Raw genomic sequence first — 18,459 nt, forward strand, 5'->3', positions numbered from 1 at the left:
GTATCTGAGATCAGACTGATACAGCTTTGTCTAATTTTACCCTCTTAGACCCAGTTCTGATTTCTGGAGGGGTTTTTTATACCATTCTTTATAGGCTGTATTATTTAGCTTTGGTAAAGGCCACTGCTATTGTCCTGGGGTATTGGAAAACAGCAGAGTTAATTACTATCCTTTTCACAATCAAAGGAAAAATAACCACCAATTTAAAGTTGAACATTCCCTCTGGAGTTGCAGAAGTAAACCGATTTGACCCATTCAAATTGCCGCTTTAGATACCAAGGGACACCTGGGTTGGGAGTGACACATAGTAGGGAAATCACACAATTTTCTCCTGAGCCAGAGAGAAACATAAGAAGATTGTCCTGGATCAGGCCAATGGCCCAATTAGTCCAGTATCCTGTTTTCACACTTGTCAACCAGATGCTCATGGGAAGTTTGTAAGCAGGACCTGAGTATAACATGTCCTCTCTCCATATGTGATTCCCCTTAGTATCAGAGGTATACTACCTCTGAAAGTGGTATAATATAGCAATTGTGGCTAGTAGCCATTGACAGAATTATCCTCCATAAATTTGTCCAATCCTCTTTTAAAGCCTTTCAAGTTGATGACATTGCTACTTCTTTTCGCAGCTAATTTAATAATACACGTGCTGTCTGAAGGAATGCTTTTTTTGGGTGAGCCCTGTATTTTCCAGCATTCAGCTTCAGGAAAGAAAAATGTTTGATGTTAGGGCTGCCTTTCTTCAAAACAGCAGTAGGTAATGTATAACTTTTATATGTTTATTTTGTTTTTTTTATTTGATATAAATATTTTTACTGCTTTCCCTATCAGAACCAGGTACAATAAGAATAAAAATACAGTCATATCTAAAAATACAGATATAAAACTCTAAGCCAAGGTAAAATAATACAGCATCAGATTCTGAAGGGAAAGCTCACATTCAGCCATTCCCAAAACACCGGATGAAAAGTTGCACCTTTACATGTTTCCAAAATGTGCACAACATAGGTGCCAGGTGCCCATCCAGAAGGAGGGAGTTTCAGAGCTTGGGAGTCACTACTGAAAAGGCTCTTCCACATGCTACCAAATCTTGAATCTCCAAGGGCTGTGGAATTGTTAACAGAGCCTGTGGTTCTGATCTGCACCTTTCCAGTTCAATTTATTATTCAGGACAAAATTAGAATGATTACAAATGAAGCTTTGTTACCCACTCACCCCTTCACTGAAATGGAGACTCTAAAAATGAGCTACTTTCCTCCATTGACTTGAATTGAGAAATGGGTAATACAAGGATTCCCAGGAAAAAACTTGGGTGGGGAAAATGGTCTGAAAGTAGTTTATATATTTTTCAGTTCATTTATATGTAATAGCATTCAGTTTTGTGTCTTATAGTATAGTACAAAGGACAAAGTCCATGTGTATTGCCTTCCTTGAGTTTCTTATTTTTTTCCTAAGGGATTCTCCTTCAATAAAAGTTATGAGGGGATTAGTCATCCTTAAATAATAGCACATTGTGAACACTGGCTATCAGAAACACAGAACCATATACCTAACCATTTAACTGTACATACATTATATTTGATGAGCAAGGTACCATTAGAACACATTGCTCCACTACCCTGAAACATCTAAGAGAATGAGTTGTCTCCAGGGGTATTTCCTTAGTCAGAGAAAGGTGCTTGATTTGACAGAGGATATTTGTCTCAGTCAAAGCAAGGGCTTTCCAAAGAATGAAAAATCTCCTCAAACCAAGAAGACTAATCAATACATTTTTTTTGTGATTCAGAGGCTTATGTGGATACATTTACAGGAAGAGAAAAACTGTTTCCTCTATTCAGTAGCAACTACATGAGAAGAAACTGATACTGTACTATTATGAAACTAAATATATTTTGTAGGTTTCTTACAGAACAATTGATTCCATTTTCAGCTTAATAATTTAGAGAAATTTACAGAAAAACAAAATGGACAATTACATTATTTGAGGTTTTCTCCTAATTAGCTGTTCCTTGCTGTTCAATTCAGGCCTTAGCATAATAATGTAACATTTGGGTGCAAAGATGCAACCCAGCAGTCCAGCACTGGAGGCTAAAATAGAGAAGATCTCCACTGCAACCATGTGTTTTCCCTTTGTGCTCAGGTAGGAGGGAATAAATGATAACCAAACACTGCAAAAGACCAACATGCTGAAAGTGATGAACTTGGCTTCATTGAAACTGTTGGGTAACTTTCTGGAAAGGAAAGCCACAGTGAAACTGACTGCTGCCAGGAGGCCCATGTAGCCAAGAACACAATAGAACATAGTCACACACCCCTCATTGCATTCTAATACAATTTCTGAAGTGAAGGAGTGCATGTCAACATCTGGGAATGGGGGAGAGGTTGCAAGCCAAACAGTACAAATAAGTGCTTGGATGAGGGAGAAGGAAAGAACAATGGAGTTGGCCAAATTCTTCCCCACCCACTTCCTCATTTTGGATCCAGGTTTGGTGGCCATGAAAGCCAGAACCACTGTGGTGGTTTTTGCCAGCACACAAGAAACAGCCACTGAGAAAATGATGCTGAAAGTAGTTTGTCGAAGGAAACACATTACCTTCTGGGGTTGTCCAATAAATAAAAATGCACAAAGGAAGCAGAGGAACAGGGAGATGAGGAGAGTATAGGTGAGGCCCCGGTTGTTAGCTTTGACAATGGGAGTGTTGTGGTGCTTCATAAATATTCCTAGCACTAAAGCTGTCATCATAGAAAATGAAAGAGCTAAAGTAGTTAAGCAGAGACTCAAAGGTTCTTCATAAGACAGAAAACTGAAATTCTTGGGAATACAAAAATCCTGCTTTTGGTTTGCATATTTTTCATCTGTGCATTTATGACAATCACTCATATCTGAAAAAAACAACAATGGTATTTTTATGTAAGAAATATGGCCAGAAAGTTCACCATCATGCAATAAATGTTATTCTCCTTGTGATTAGATTTGTATGCGCAAATATGCTTTGTCCTCACAGTCCAGGAGTAAAGCATCTGAGCCTTGTTAGATTAATCTTTGTGTGTGTTGATCTATGCCCATGTCCTATGCACCTTTGCTGGCCCAATGATTCCTCCCCCCCCCACCTCCCAACCTGCCCTTGAACCTGAAAGACTAAGGAACACCATGCCATACAGTGAGGATAATTAGTAAACAAGCAGAATTTGTGGTAGTGCACAATATCATTATCCATGCGGCACATCACTTATGGCTGCAACACTGTTGAGCTTGAGGTAATATAATATAGCCTTAACTCTGGTATTAAGGTGGGATGTATTTTGAAAGCAGAAAGTGTATTCATAATTGAGCATTTGTGTGTGTGTGTGTTTGTCTACTGGTTGAATGATATTCAAGGCTTAGCTGATGTATATTATTATAACTAAATATTTGATTTACAAAAGCATTAAGAGATTACAGCCATATTTATTTATTTATCTTTTTAAAAACCCTCTTAAGCAATTATCCACTGATGTTTAAAAAAGGATCCAAAACTGACAACCCATTTAAGGAAAATAAACTCAGCCCTATTGAGATAATTATTTAAAAGTTATTAATGGTGTTTCTTCAGCTACTGTTCTGATGTTGAAAAAGTCCAATTTCATTATAAACTTTACCAATTTGATCTGAAATCTTCCCTCCTGGGCATGGGATACAATCATAGCAGCAAGATGGCTCCCCTTCCTTCACTTTTTTCCTAGAACCAGGACGGCAACTCTCAGTACACACAGAAAGAGGTTGTGTCTAATGTGTAAATGAAAAATATTAATGGTGATATTGAAGATAATTATTGAGGAACCAGTAAAATCCAGGAGACTTTGCATATGTTATGTAATGATCACAAAAAATCATGATTTTATAGGAGCAGAGTATTTTTCTAAACTATCTCTACCTGGTTAAATCCCTTGTGCCATGTTATGCCATTCTCATTGATGATGAACACTTGGTCTGAAGAAGCCAGGGGATCGGTCCTCCCAACTTTTATTCTATGAAAGGATTCATTTTTTAGGAATATCCAGTTATCAATATCAAAGCCAGCTGCAAACTCCCCATTCTGGTCAAAGGAGACTCTCTCTCCAGCACTATTGTTAAATGACACCCTTTTCAAAAACTCATGGAGCTGAATTGAAGTGGAAAAAGCAATAGTTAGAAAATGCTGTAGTGTATATGTTAGGGTCAGGAAATAAGGAGGTAAAGTGGCAAAAATATTCTGTCAGTGTTGTCTCTTTTTAAGGGATGAAGGAAGATGAAAGAGAAAGTTTCATTTTGGGAGGTGTGAATTGGTTTGCTTTAAAATACACACTGGATGAATCTTCTCCCCTTCTTTCACATGCATTACCTTCCAGTGCTGGTGATCCTGAAATTTCTGCATGCCTCTGTCCTGCATGGCAGTGTGCTTGAGTCTAGATGAGGACATAGCATGTAAAGCATGGGCCATAACATAGACAGCATTGTAGATACTGTAGCTGTGAGAGGTCATGCTCATTTCAAAAAAAGACTCAGAAAGACTCTCCAGCTTCTCCTCCCCAGTGCAAATGTCCCCATCTATCTTGCTGACATCTGTATTTGGGAATACACAACCAAAAGCCTGTTGCCAGAAGTCCTTGATAAAACCATCTCCTGTGGTGCTGTATGGGTTTCTGTTTCTAACAAATTCTTGAAACCCTGGTAGATCATTGGAGTGAATTGTAAATGAGAGAGATCCATGGAACATTTCTGTATCCCAGGTCCTCTGATAGACCATTGAACTGAACTCCCCCTGGGCTGTTATTATCCACACTATACCTTTTGACTTCTTCCTTATATGTTCTTGCTCTGACAGATATGGAAACCATCTCAACAACACAATCCCATAGGATTCTCCATATGCCACCACCACACTGGCTTTACTATCTATGATTTTATCATGTATATTACCCCCCTTGTTAAACATGTCATTAATATCAGTGACAACGGTAACTGTTGGGCTTCTTTCTATGAAGGCAAAGCAGATACCACTCTGAGAAAAAGGCGGAACCACACTTTGCACAAATCTTTCTCCATTGTCATTATCCATAATTAGGAGGCCAATCCATGTCCACCTGAAATGCAGAAGCAAAGAAAGAATCCCTGCAAACTGACTGTCTTCTCTGGGCACCATCTGGTAGAATGGGATGCCTGGCGTTTTATCATTCATCACTGGAGCAGGGCCATAAATGAGCTAAAGGAAAGTGTGGAAAGAAGAGAATATGTACCCAAATCATTCTTACTCAGAGTAGACTCGTTGAAATTAATGAACCTAAGTTATTCATGTCCATTAACTTGCAAAGTAGTTTGAACAGAAAGTGTGTTGAATATCATCCATAGATACAATGCCCAAATAACAATACTCACATTTTGTCACTTATACTTTCAGTAGACCTGCAATGTCAGTGGATTTTCAAAGTCAGTGGATTTTCCTTGCAACAAATTGGGTGCTGAGGGTGAGAGTGTTGGTTGGCCTGAAGCTTCCAGGTGGATTTAAAACTGAAGAGAAACTGCTCTGGGAACACATGCAGTATTGCCATGAATACAATGTATTCCTCAGAAACGTACCTTCCACATATAATAGATTTTCATCTAGTCAGCAGTGGCAGATAAGATCTTCCCTCCGTACATACAAATAGGTGGGAGGATAATAATAATGGGGAAGAAATTCCAGCCAGGCAGATGTCCTAACCTTGAGTTTAGAGTGTGCATTAGTTAATCATTTCCCCCACTTGCCACCACTTTCCACCACTTGCAATGAGTGGTCCCAAAAGCCCAGTGAGGCTCAGACACTGGAACAAATCAGTGGGAAGCTCATAGGGCAAAATGCACAAAACCTTTAAAGGCCATGGCACTTTCCTCTTCTCATGAGATTCCCTGGGATCTTTCTAGAGCACAATGGGGAACACAACGCTGCTCTCTGGGCTGTGTGTCACCAGGCAAAGTTGTCCTGCATGCAGCTCATGCCCCCAAACAACCCAGCCAGATGGGCGGGGTATAAATGATAGAATAATAATAATAATAATAATAATAATAATAATAATAATATTTAAAAAACCTGGTATGTGATCTGGCAGAGTTCTGTTTAGCTGACCCTTAATGTTTATATTCCTGAAGTATTGTCACAAAACATTTTTTTTTCTTAAAAGAATTGGCTTATTTCAAAGTAGAAGGAAGAGGTGAAGTGCTTAGGTTGTTACACTTCTTGATTCTAATTTAAGAATGACCCACAGAGGCTTTATTTAACAATCAAGGCTTGACATTTACACAAAGTGATGGCCATACGTGTATGTTATTCACTGACTATGCCAAAAACAAAACATTTTTTTTAAAATAATATTTATTACTTTTAAAAGAAGAGAAAACAGAAGCAGAGAAAAAAAGAAAAAAGTACAATACAATACAACATAAAAACAGTACAAAACACAACCTAAACCCATTAAACACTATGAACTAAACTAAACAAAACCCACTCCCTAACCCTAAATAAAACAAATCAAAAACAATTTTAAAAAAAATTACATCCCCCTTTTCGAAACTCTTTCTTTCATTCCCGTGTTTCCTCGACCTCCTCTCACCTCCCTTTTTGTTTTCCACTTCTACTAGTTGTTTCAGCAAATCCTTTCCATCTTTCTCTATTCTCTATCATATTATACATAACATATTTTTTAACCTTATTTTAACATTAAAACTAAAATACTTATATATACTTAACTCCTTATAACATTTCTGCTAAATCCATAAAATATCAACCCACCATTTTTCTATCACTCATTAATTTTGTAATATTTCTATATATAAACTTTAAATTTTTCAATCTTCTTCCATCAACTCCTCTCCCTGGTTTCGGATTCTGCCAGTCCTTTCCATCAATTCCATATAGTCCATCAACCTGGAGATCTTATGTCCGAGGCTCTTAACTCTTTTCCAGGTCCCTTCTGCAGACCTTCTTCATATTCTTTAATGCTAGAGAGCAAATCTCGAGAAAACTCCATCCTAACAATATTTTTATTCCTTCTGGACAGTTCAGCCTGATTTCCATAGTTGAAGCTAGGGTCTATAAAGTGTTTCAGGACGTATTTCAAGATTCTTCCAAATCCAAAGGCCCCCAAAACTTCAATATCCTCCAAATCCAAGTCCATGTACCAAAAGTCAATTAATCCTTGAATAGAGGGATCCTTCCGACTTTCCTTCTTCAGTCCAAACCGGGATCCAATCCTCAAAATCTGACTTTTTCTATATTTAATCATAAAAGGCCTCAATTTATAGTCCTCAATTTGCTTCTGTAAAACTAAGGGTCCCGCTTGTGTTATTTTAGGTTCAAAACCAACAACTTTCTCCTTTTCCTCCACCATTTGTTCTGCCAAAGTAGGTTCCTGTGCCAGGTCCTGAATTATTTCTGTGTTGGTGCTCTCTTCTTGTATCAAATTAGTCACTTTCTGTTCCAAGTTATCAACTTTAAAAGTTGTGGCATCTGTCTTTTTATTAAGCTCTTCCAGCGAATGACTTATTTACATAATAGAGTCACAATATCTTTTCCTATCAACATTTTGAATAGTCCAAGGTCAATCACTGGTTCTCAGGAAATGTTTAAAAGTAGTAAAGCCCTATAATTATACATAGAACAACACACAAAAACATACACACATTGACAGAAACATATGGCATACCTGTGGAATTTTGAAAATGTCCACAAGTCTTGCCGCTTGAAGTGAGGTTGGGGGGTCCAGTCCCCCAATGACTCCAATCAGGTTTGTTTGGACATCACATTGGTAATTTGGAACAAATCTTCCCAGTGTGTATATAAGTAGCATTGTAGCATGGTAGGTCCACTTATCAGTATAATAGTTATCATAGATGTGGAAACCCAAGGTGATATTGGGCAAGAGGTAAAAGTTTTCATTGATCTCTTTTACTGCAAATGCCAAGGCCAGGATGTGCTGATAATTCTTAGGTATTGAACTGGAAAGCAAGTTGTATTCTGAATCATAAGGAAACTTCACACTGATATTGCAAATGTTGGAAAAGTATTGTATACTATATCAAAATGAATCAAGGTAACTACTATCAGTTTAAAAATATTATTAAACTTTTCCATCTCCCTGGAACTTTGAAAGTGTTACATCCTTTTTTCACTTGCACCATTAGTTTGACGGTGGGAGGTGGGAATACCATTTCAGAAGGAGGGGTACTGTTTTTCATCTTCTTGGGAAAGATTAATTAAAAGTTCCAGGACATAGCAGTAACTCCAGGAATTGCCTGTCAAGGCTCCCACTCCCAAGCCAGCCCCCCAGAAGAAATAAATTTACACAGACACAGATTTTGGTTTAAGGTTAATGGGCAAAATTTAGGCCACAACTTTATTGATTACAGCAAATGAGAGCAGTATTGGCTTAGGCCTTTGCAATAAACTCTGACTCCTGCCCACCTTGCAGGGAATCAGGAAGGGTAAACCACCAATGAGGGAACTACATAGGGGGAACCCACCTGCAGCTCTCCTCAGTGTTCCCAGAGGCCTGGCATGGCCCTAGCCCCTCAAGCAGACTTCAGACAGTATCCAGGCCCCAGATTCCTTTAATGGAATACCCGTGAACATGGAGGGGCAGCCAATGGCTGACCTCCCCCCCCATCAATAAGCCAATGCCTAATCACCAAACCTTACAAAGTTGTGACGATTGCTAAGAAGTAGGCAAAAACCAAGTGGCAAGCTCCAATACGCCAAATTGAAAAATTCCTACCCATCCCCGTCCCAAGACGGGCAACGAACCAAAGTCCAAAGAAAGGCCAGAGGGCAGCTAAAACAAAAGGGAGGGTGAGTGGGTGTTTGGCAGTGTGAAGCAGGTGCTTAGCATACATTGCACTGCTGCTTTTATACCCCCCCCCCAATCACTCCACTCTATCGCGATTGGCCAAAAGAAGCCTGGGGTGATTGTGGTGCCTGGCGTAAAGGGCATCACTCCCCCCATGCCAGGGGGGACTGTGTAGTGGGCCTGACCACAACCAAGACCATCCTTGGAGATGATCCAATTTGCTAAAATTGCTGAAACTGGAGTTTTATTCATTATCCCCAAGACTGCCATCAATCACGTCCAAAAGTTGGGGTATGAAATTGCAGGAGAAGGACTGCAGAAGAACTGTAACTTAAGGCAGGGTTTATATACTGCCTACAGATGGTCATTGATTCAATTCACAGCATCTTCAGTTACAGACCTCTTGTGAATAACAGGACCAGGAAAGATATGTGTCACAGTTCAGGAAGAGCAACTACCAAAAGTAGAAAAGCCGGCATAATTGGACCTGCTATCATATGCAGTTAAAGATGATGCCATGTTATTGCCAACATGAATTTTTCCTCTAGGATACTGAAGAAGAGCAAAAATAATTTTGATAAGATTAGGAGGACTGAATTGAGATATGCCTCAAAATATCAAACAATGAAGGAGGGGAATAGGATGCACAAACATATTTATGATGCCTTGGAGTGCTCATTATTTTCTCTCAGAAAATAAAAGGATAGTCTGAATTATTGTTAAGAATGAGAATGGTGACGACATATTGCATATATGCTGAAAGCGATGTACAGCAGAGAAGACAAAGCAGAAGGCAGAAGACGAAAGGTAGCAACCATGAATAAACTTTCTATAACATGCTAGATAAGGGAATCAGAAAGTCAAAGGTGTTCTCTAGCTCCCAGTAAGAACAAATATTGCAAATGAAACTTAACCACTTATTTTAAAGGGGGGAAAACATTAGGGTCTTGTTAGTATAAACAGAAACCAGAGATTCATCTTCCAGTACTTTTACATTTTACATACAAATTTGCAGATGACACCAAACTGGGAGGGGTGGCTAACACCCCAGAGGACAGGATCACACTTCAAAACGACCTTGACAGATTAGAGAACTGGGCCAAAACAAACAAGATGAATTTTAACAGGGAGAAATGTAAAGTATTGCACTTGGGCAAAAATAATGAGAGGCACAAATACAAGATGGGTGACACCTGGCTTGAGAGCAGTACATGTGAAAAGGATCTAGGAGTCTTGGTTGACCACAAACTTGACATGAGCCAACAGTGTGATGCGGCAGCTAAAAAAGCCAATGCAATTCTGGGCTGCATCAATAGGAGTATAGCATCTAGATCAAGGGAAGTAATAGTGCCACTGTATTTTGCTCTGGTCAGACCTCACCTGGAGTACTGTGTCCAGTTCTGGGCACCACAGTTCAAGAAGGACACTAACAAACTGGAACGTGTCCAGAGGAGGGCAACCAAAATGGTCAAAGGCCTGGAAACTATGCCTTATGAAGAACGGCTAAGGGAGCTGGGCATGTTTAGTCTGGAGAAGAGGAGGTTAAGGGGTGATATGATAGCCATGTTCAAATATATAAAAGGATGTCACATAGAGGAGGGAGAAAGGTTGTTTTCTGCTGCTCCAGAGAAGCGGACACGGAGCAATGGTTCCAAACTACAAGAAAAAAGATTCCACCTAAACATTAGGAAGAACTTCCTGACAGTAAGAGCTGTTTGACAGTGGAATTTGCTGCCAAGGAGTGTGGTGGAGTCTCCTTCTTTGGAGGTCTTTAAGCAGAGGCTTGCCAACCATATGTCAGGAGTGCTCTGATGGTGTTTCCTGCTTGGCAGGGGGTTGGACTCGATGGCCCTTGTGGTCTCTTCCAACTCTATGATTCTATGATTCTACGATTCTACATTTGCAAATCAAAGAATTTGGCAGAGAAAATGAAGAGTCAAACCCATATGAAAATAATTATTTTACTTTCTATATTTTCATGTTCTCATTACCCTTCAGTGCTCTCTTAGTACCCTGCACTTCAGAAAAGAAGAAAAGGCAAATTCATAATTTTTAAAAAAGGAATAAGTTAAACTCTTACTTAAGCTCTTCAAACAAAGGTGGTGGGGGTTCTTCCGTGAAGCTGATTCGACTGGAGATTATGAAAGCCTGGGAAGCAATGGCTCCAATGATGAGGTCTCCTGGCTGATTATACTGATGAAGTGGAGCATGTGGATCATCAACCATGCACTTGACGATGTGAGCTTTGCTTACCATGTGAGGAAACATTAACAAAATCAAGGCAAGCAATAACATCATTTTTAACACCAGGCAATGACACTATTTTCATCTCTTAAAGCTCAGGACTAAAATACAGAGTGTCAGAAATGAGGCTGATATATCCTTGCCTAACCACAATCTTTATGTAATTTCCTTCAAAGGCTGTTATTAGCTTTGTTTGTGGCCACTGCAACTGGAATATTTAATTACAGTCATTCTGAAAGAGGAAACCAGTGTGTATAAAATTGTGCATACTCTATGGAATTGCTGACAAATATATATTATATTTGTGTCAAATAAAAAATCAACTGGTTTCTTTCACTCAGTTAGATATCCTGCGGTACCTGAATTGGTTGTGACTGACCAGGGAAATTACAAAAGAATAAGAAGTCCAGAGAGGAAATAAACTGTTTTGATCAAAGGCAAGGCCTGTTTTAGAACTGGTCCATGAAACATTGCCCCACCAACCTCAATCTTCCCTCACTTATGTCCTGCCTACCTGCTTTCTGATTTGCATCCTTTGTAAGTAGGTAGTATTGACTGTCACCTCTTGGTGACTTGTGAAAAGTAGTGGGTGGTTCACCACACCTTAACCAGGGTATGCAGAGCCCCAGCCGAGTCTTCAGAGATTTGCAGCTCCTAGCAGACAGCTTCTTCCAGAGTCCCACGATAAGGGGAAAACTCCCAAACAGTTCAGAGTAATAAAGTATTTATTGTCTCCAGATACAAGACAAAGCTAAATATTGTTATCTACTATATGTAGGCATTAGAGTCTTTGAAGTAAAGATACATATGTACAGAAAGATCCACTAACAGTATCATCATGCTAGCTAACACTAAGATGACAATATCAGGACACAGACATCTATTAAGAGTCTCATGCACTGCCAACTGGGCTATTCCAGTGTACTATACTAGCAATCATTATTTTATTTTGTTTCATTTTATGGTATTGCTTCTGTATTAATCTGTAATCCATTCCAATTCTTTTTTTAGCTGAAGTGTCAGTAAGAATGCCTTTTGAACAGATACCATAAATACATTTCTGAATTTCAAAAAATAAAAAATAAAATGGAAAGTCATTAATTTAAACATAGCCTGATGCCTTGATTCTCCCTTCCCTTGATGAATTCCTTTTATACACTACCCAATACACTGAGTTGGCTGGGATGGTAAGACAATATAGAGGATTACAGAACTGTTTTAGTGGAGACTGCCAGGATATTCACTCAGAGGCAACGGGGCGGGGGGCAGGGGTCAATGTAAGTTATGGCTTTGGTTTTGCAAGGCAAAGTATGGTTTTGGCATTGCCAGATATTTTCTTATCCATTTGGTAAGATCTTGAGTCCTTTCCCTTTTGTTATAATCACAGGCTGCCTGAAGCTTGGTAGGGACCAGAAAACATAGGAATAAACATAGGAGATTGGCATTGGGTTCAAACGGGCTACAACTTTTATTGACTACAAATGCAGGTAGTTTTAGGCCAAGGCATTGGATATGAATTCAGTATCAAGCATCCCACCTGCTAGTTGATAAATACAGTGGTTGTTTTTTTTTGGGTTTTTTTATTCAAAGTTATAACAAAACATATTTTCCAAAAACATATCCTTATTCCCTCCCCATTTTCCCTCCCCCCTCCCCCACAAAACCCATCCCCCCACCCCACCCCCCGACTTCCCCTCAGTTCCAGTCTTTGGTTTCTCCAATAATGCTATTTTCTGCATGTTACAGAGTTGTATAGATCCTCCAACTGTTTAGCTAATTATTATCAATAAAAAAAAATTAAATTGTGGATGTTTATTCAAAACCTGCCAAGGAGTCCAGTTCGCTTTGTTGCGTCTTCAAATACTTTGTGAAAGGTTCCCATTCACCCTTAAAGTCACAATAATCCTTGTCCCGTAGCTTATGAGTCAATTTTGCCAGTTCTGCATAATCCATCAATTTTTCTTGCCATAATTCTTTAGTTGGCATTTCTTCAGTCTTCCATCCTTGTGCTATCATAACTCTCGCGGCCGTTGTCGCATACATGAAGATGTTTTTCAACTTTTTTGGCAGGTCTTTCCCTACGATCCCCAACAAAAATGCCTCGGGTTTTTAAACAAATGTTAAATGGAACATTTTTTTCAGTTCATTGTATATCATTTCCCAAAATTTTTTAATTACCTTACAATCCCACCACATATGATAAAATGTTCCCTCCTTTTCCTTACACTTCCAACATATGTTTGAACTAGATTTGTACATTTTCCCTAACTGCACTGGTGTTGTGTACCATCTGTACATCATCTTCATGTAATTCTCTTTCAATAGGGAACAATCTGTAAATTTTAAGTCAGTTTTCCATAATTTAACCCAATCCTCCATCATGATGTTGTGACCTACATCTTGTGCCCATTTAATCATAACTGATTTTACCTCTTCATCTTTCATCTCCCATTCTAATAGTATGCTATATGCGGCCTTCAGTAGTTTCGCTTTCCCTTCAATCACTTCCTTTTGAAACCTAGATCTAGTATAACTAAATCCTTTCTTACAGTCTTCTTTATATGTTTCATGTAGTTGTCGATAATGCAACCAACTCTGAAAGTGGTCTTTGATCTCATCATAATCTCTTAATTTCCATTTTCCATCATGTTCCTTTAATAAATCAGCATATGTGAGTCATTTTCCTTTCTTTCCAAGTGGTTTGAGCAGTAATGCTTCATGTGGTGAAAGCCACCATGGAGTCTTTTGTTCCAATAAGTCTTTATATCTCTCCCATACTCTCATTAATGATTTTCTGATTATATGGTTGTAAAAGCTTCTATGAATCTTCCCTTTCCCGTACCATAAATATGCATGCCAACCAAATCTGTTGTCATGACCTTCTAGTTCTAGTGCCTCTTGCTTGTCCAATCTCATCCAGTCCCTGATCCATACCAAACAAGCAGATTCGTAATACAATTTAAGGTCTGGGAGGGCAAACCCGCCTCTATCTTTTATATCTGTAAGTATTTTATGTTTTATCCTTGGCCTTTTGCCCCCCCCCCCCGATAAATCTTAAAATCTCTTTCTGCCATTTTTTAAAGCATTCATCTTTCAGGATGACTGGTATTGATTGAAAAAGAAATAGCATTTTTGGCAACACATTCATTTTAATCGCTGATATTTTTCCTAACATTGAGAGATTCATTCTGCTCCATATTTCTAAATTTCTTTTTACCTCAAGCCAAATTTTTTCATAGTTATTTTTAAATAGGTTTATATTTCTTGATGTTAACCAAATCCCTAAATATTTAACCTTTTTATGGACTTCAATCTCAATATTTTGTTCTAATTCGGTTCTTTCTTCTTCCTTCATGTTTTTAACTAATAATTTAGTTTTATTCCTATTTAACTTAAATCCTACTACTTCCCCCAAATTCTGAATTTTTTCTATTACTTTAGGGAGTGAAGTTTTAGGTTATTCAATTGTTATCACTAGGTCATCTGCATACGCTTTTAACTTGAATTCACTTTTCCCAGTTTTTACACCTGTAATCTCTTTATTTGCTTTTATGTTTTTGGCAAGTACTTCCAAGACCAGAATAAACAACAATGGTGATAATGGGCTTCCTTGTCTTGTTCCTTTTTGGATCTTACAGTCATCCGTTATCATTGCCACTTTCTTTTCATTGCCACTTTCTTTTCATTATTAGCCTCCAAATATTCTATTATATTCAAAATATTCCTTATATTCTCCTTCATTTGTCTTCCTGGTAGGAACCGGCTTGATCTTGATGTATATATTCATTTAATATTTTTTTAAATCTGTTAGCTAGGAGATTTGCAAACAATTTGTAATCATTATTTAACAAGGAAACAGGCCTATAGTTTTTAATTTGCAGCAAATCTGCATCTTGTTTTGGAATTACTGTTATATAGGCCTGTTTCCATGTTTCTGGGATTTCACCTGTGTTCAGTATTTCATTCATGACATCTTTCAATGGGTTCGCTAATTGTTCATTTAATATCTTATAATATTTTGCCGTAAAACCATCCGGGCCTGGAGACTTGCCATTTTTGGAGCTTTTTATTGCATCAAGTATTTCTTGCATTATTATCTGGGAGTTAAGGATGTTCCTTTGTTCTTCTTTTAAATATGGCATATTGCTATTTCTGATGTACTCTTCTATCTTAAATGTTTTTTCTTTCCCTTGTCTATACAACTCAGAAAAATATTTAACAAACCCTTCTCGTATTTCCTTCAGCTTCTCTGTGATCCTGCCATTTATGTTAATTTTATAAATACAGTGGGGTTTAATCCATAACTGGGGAGTCACCCCTGACACGGACCAGGTGCATCAACCCTGCTTGGGTCACCACTGAGAATGGTGCTATGGTCCATTAGCCCCCATGTAGGCTCCTGGACAGAGACTCCTTCCCTGACCCCTTTAACAGGGAAGCTAAATATCTAACCCAATGCCTTATCTGCCATCTGAGCTGGACCCCCACATTGCCGGGCTGCAACCTCAGTCCCCTATCCAGACCCTGTTACCAGAACTCATTCCCTGCAGCTGATAGGTGCACCCCATCCAGTCTGAACAGAAACTCATTTGATAATTTTATGCTGAACTCCTTGAGGTTGCCCTCTTAAGTACTGTCAAGTGGTGGGCCTGATCTACCCTGTCAGGAAACACCCATCGGAGCCAAGAGTGGTGGTGAGGCTCCCTAATGATGCTGGAGAGGGAACCAGCAAAGAGAGACAGGAAGCTTCTGTTGGGGAAGGAAATAGACGTGACGCCAGGGAGAAAGGGGAGTCTGAGGGAGCTGCAGAGAGAAGGCTCCAGGACTCTTCCAGTGAAGCCAGCGGGGAGAGTACGGGACCTCCTCTGGGGATGCCCACTCTGCGCAGAAAGCTTTCGCGCAGAGAAGGCAGGCGTCGATTGGGTGTGAAAGAACTTCTATGTTGGAAGAAATTCAGGAAACGCCCACTGATGGATTCTGCCAGTGATTGAGACAGTCACAATGTGCTGACTGTCCAGCCTGGGGAAAGTTTTAAGCAAACTACTCAGCTCGGAGCAGTTTGCGCCTTACGCACAAGCAACCCCATACCCCATTACATAACCTTTCCTCTGCAACTGGATTGGCCCTTCTGACAAACCTTCACACTGCACAGTTGGAAGGGGAAGCATTAAATGTGCCCCCCTATGGCAGTGCAGACAGGGCTGTGGCCTTTCTGCACAGCAAACGCTGCTCCCCCAGAGCTCTAGGTGAGCAGGGATTGCAAAAATTCATCCTAAGGATTCATTGATATTAATCTGGTAACCTTAATAATTGATGCAAGGAATATACCATGGGTAGGCAAACTAAGGCCCAGGGGCTGGATCTTGCCCAATCGCCTTCTAAATCTGGCCCGTGGACAGCCCAGAATCAGTGTGTTTTTACATGGGTAGAATTTGTCCTTTTATTTAAAATGCATCTCTGGGTTATTTGTGGGGCATAGGAATTTGTTCATATTTTTTTTCAAATGTAGTTTTCTTCTAGAACAGCTAAAGGAAAGCAAACATTCTGGTGCATCCACACTACACATACTTTGCTAGATTACACATTGCAATAAATCATGTGGACATATTTTTCAATCCTTTCTTCTTACTAGATGTTCCTTGCTGTTCAATTCAGGCCTTAGCATAATAATGTAACATTTGGGTGCAAAGATGCAACCCAGCAAGCCAGCACTAGAAGCCAAGATAGAGAAGATCTCCACTGCAACCATGTACTTTCCCTTGGAACTCAGGTAGGATGGAATAAAGGACGGCCAAACACTGCAAAAGACCACCGTGCTGAAAGTGATAAACCTGACTTCATTGAAACTGTCTGGTAACTTCCGGGCAAGGAAAGCTACAGTGAAGCTGACTAAGGACAGGTAGCCTAGGTAGCCCAAGACACAATAAAACAGAATCACAGAACCCTCATTACACTCTAGTATAATTTCTTCAGACATTGTGTGTATATCAGCCTCTGTGAATGGAGGAGAGGTTGCAAGCCATGCAGTGTAAATAATTGCTTGGAGGAGGGAGCAGGAAAGAACAATGATGTTGTTCTTTCCAACCCACTCTTCCCAACCCACTTCTTCATTTTGGATCCTGGTTTGGTGGCCATGAAAGCCAGAACCACCGTGATGGTTTTTGCCAGCACAGAAGAAACAGCCACTGAGAAGGTGATGCCAAAAGCAGTTTGTTGGAGGAGCCATGTCGCCTTATGGGGTTGTCCAATAAACAGAAATGCACAAAGGAAGCAGAGCAGGAGAGAGATGAGAAGAATGTAGGTAAGATCCCGGTTGTTGGCTTTGACAATGGGGGTGTTGTGGTGATTCATGAATATTCCTAGGACTAGAGCTGTGGTCACAGAAAAAGAAAGAACTCAAGAGGCTAAACTAAGACCCAAAGATTCTTCATAAGACAAGAAACTTGTACTCTTAGGGATACACAAGTGCTATGTAATTTGCCTTTACATTTTGTATACATACACCAGCCAAAAATCACAGTTCTCCTAGCACCCTACACTGCTAAGAACTACAATAGGAATTAAATTATACATCAATTTGCGTTTGTTTTTAAAAAGATAGCTCCTCACGCAAGCTCTTCAAACAATGTTGGTGGGGGTTCTTCATTGAATGTTATTGATTCAGAGATGATGAAGGTCTGAGAAGCAATGGCTCCAATGATTAGGTCTCCCTTCTGATGATACTCATGAAGTGGATAGTGTAGATCATCAACCATGCATTTAATGATGTGAGACTTGCACACCATGGGTGGAAGTAGTACAAGAAGTATAGCCAGCGATGATATCATTCTGAGTACCAAACTTTGAATGCTGCATGGTTTATATCTATAGCATCCTATTGGTTTTTCTAGTGGTCACTGCAAATATAAGGGTATGTGCTGGATAGCAGCAAACTCCTTTTGGGAAGAGAGTTACCAATTAAAAGTTGGGCTTTCTCTGTGGAATTGCTAAGAAAACATACTTGTTATATTAAAATAGCATTTCTCATTCATTTAGTTAGACAACAAGGGACAGTGTGGAGATATCTCAGTCGGTAGAGCACGAGACTATTAATCTCAGGGTCATGGGTTTGAGCCCCACGTTGAGCTAGTTTTCATGAATCATTGGAAAGCATCATATGCCATTTTGAATAAAAGTGTTAGACCAAACCATTCCAAACTGTACTGGGGTTGTGCACCCATCTCACTTAAGAGGCCAGGGGCCAGCGCTGTCCGGTGACACTTCCGGGTCACGTGGCCATCGTGACATCGCTGCTCTGGCCAGAGCCAGAGCCGCACACGGAAACGCCGTTTACCTTCCTGCTGGTAAGCGGTCCCTATTTATCTACTTGCACCCGG

The sequence above is a fragment of the Podarcis cretensis genome (assembly GCF_951804945.1).
Source record: "Podarcis cretensis genome assembly, chromosome: 13".
Taxonomy (NCBI): Eukaryota; Metazoa; Chordata; class Lepidosauria; order Squamata; family Lacertidae; genus Podarcis; species Podarcis cretensis.